The 1,442-nt window shown below is 38.2% G+C and overlaps 1 non-coding gene across 1 annotated transcript; it reads right to left on the bottom strand.

Annotated features, from left to right (window-relative positions):
- Positions 1 to 1,091: 1,091 nt before the first annotated feature.
- On the bottom strand, positions 1,092 to 1,198 carry LOC141687589 (small nucleolar RNA R71). Its single transcript, XR_012561081.1, has one exon. It is a non-coding gene; the product is annotated as a small nucleolar RNA R71 (small nucleolar RNA).
- Positions 1,199 to 1,442: the final 244 nt, after the last annotated feature.

The raw sequence follows: 1,442 nt of genomic DNA, 5'->3' as shown, positions 1-1,442 counted from the left end.
TTATAACATCTCCAAATTCAACTAAACTACTTAACAATTAAGCTCGAATCATGCTTATCATTCAAATTACTACTCATCCATCCAAACCATCTCCAAACTTCAACATTCAAACTTATTACTAAAGGGTGTGAAGATTTATACCTTACTTGGGAGGTGTTAAGTTTCTAGGAAGCCTTAGGGAGCCTCCTACAAGCTTGATCTTTCCAAAGAAATCAAGAACACAAAGTTAGGCTTTGAAGTTTCTAAAAGTCCGATTTAAAGAACTGTAAAAATGAGGGTCTTACCTTGCTTATTTGGAAGATACTTGTGAACAAGAGTTGTAGGAATCTCAATACCTTTCCAACGAGCTATAGAACACAACTTTTGAGTGAGTATTGAAGGAGATATGGCAGTTTGAAGTTGCTGGGTTTGTTTTAGCCGAGAGCTTTCTTCTTGAAATGGGAAAGTCAACTTCTAATTTTTGTGTTTTATGATATTTGCTTGGTTGCTTCTCCTTTTTGGCCTTGGAAAATGTTTTAGCTTTTTACCATGGTAAATTTTACATGGCCCAAAATCAACCAACAAAACAAAACCCCTTGTCATGCTTATGTCATCTTGCACATGTCATAATGCTTCCACTTGTCCACACCTTGTTGGTTTGATGACATCATCATCCCTAACCTCCTTGATTAACTCCTAATTGCTTGCCTAATGACCGCTGATCTGTTATACGGTTCGCTTAACTTTCGTTTTCGTTTATCGTTTGAGGGATCATACCCGGGATCTTATTACTTAGGTTTCTTTAACCTTTCTCAATATATTATATTCCTTTCATGATCCTCTCTTATAATCCTTGAATTTAAATCCTTTTTATTCTGTTACCTTATACTCAATTCTTTCTGTATCTGGTAGATTTTCGGGAAAAATCAAAGTGTTCGGAATTGGATTCTGACGATCTTTACATACACTTATATACCATATAGAGTACTAATAAAATCTCAGAATATCCATAACAGAACCCTACATAGTGTGGCATGAAAAGTTTTCTCATTCAGCAAAAACACTATTCATAAGGGTTTCAAAAATTTCCAAAAATTGGGGTTATTACAGCGGCTATGAGGAGTGCTCTTACTCAGTTTGCGCAGCAAGCTACAGAATCTATGTGCGAAGCTTGGGAGCGCTACAAAGAGATGTTGAGAAAGTGTCCACATCATGGAATGCCTGATTGGATGGTGATCACTGGTTTCTATGATGGTTTGGGAGCCCAATCTAGGCCCATGCTCGATGCAGCAGCTGAAGGCGCCTTGTGGGCCAAAAGCTATACTGAGGCTTATAATCTTATTGAGACTATAGCTGTAAATGAGCATCAGAACCCAACTCAAAGGAAGGTAGCAGGTATTCTGGAAGTCGATGCAGCTACAGCTATTGCAGCGCAGCTTCAAGCACTGTGTATGAAGGTGGAC

The sequence above is a fragment of the Apium graveolens genome, chromosome 9 (assembly GCF_009905375.1).
Source record: "Apium graveolens cultivar Ventura chromosome 9, ASM990537v1, whole genome shotgun sequence".
Lineage (NCBI taxonomy): Eukaryota > Viridiplantae > Streptophyta > Magnoliopsida > Apiales > Apiaceae > Apium > Apium graveolens.
This window is presented reverse-complemented; position numbering and strand designations above follow the sequence as displayed.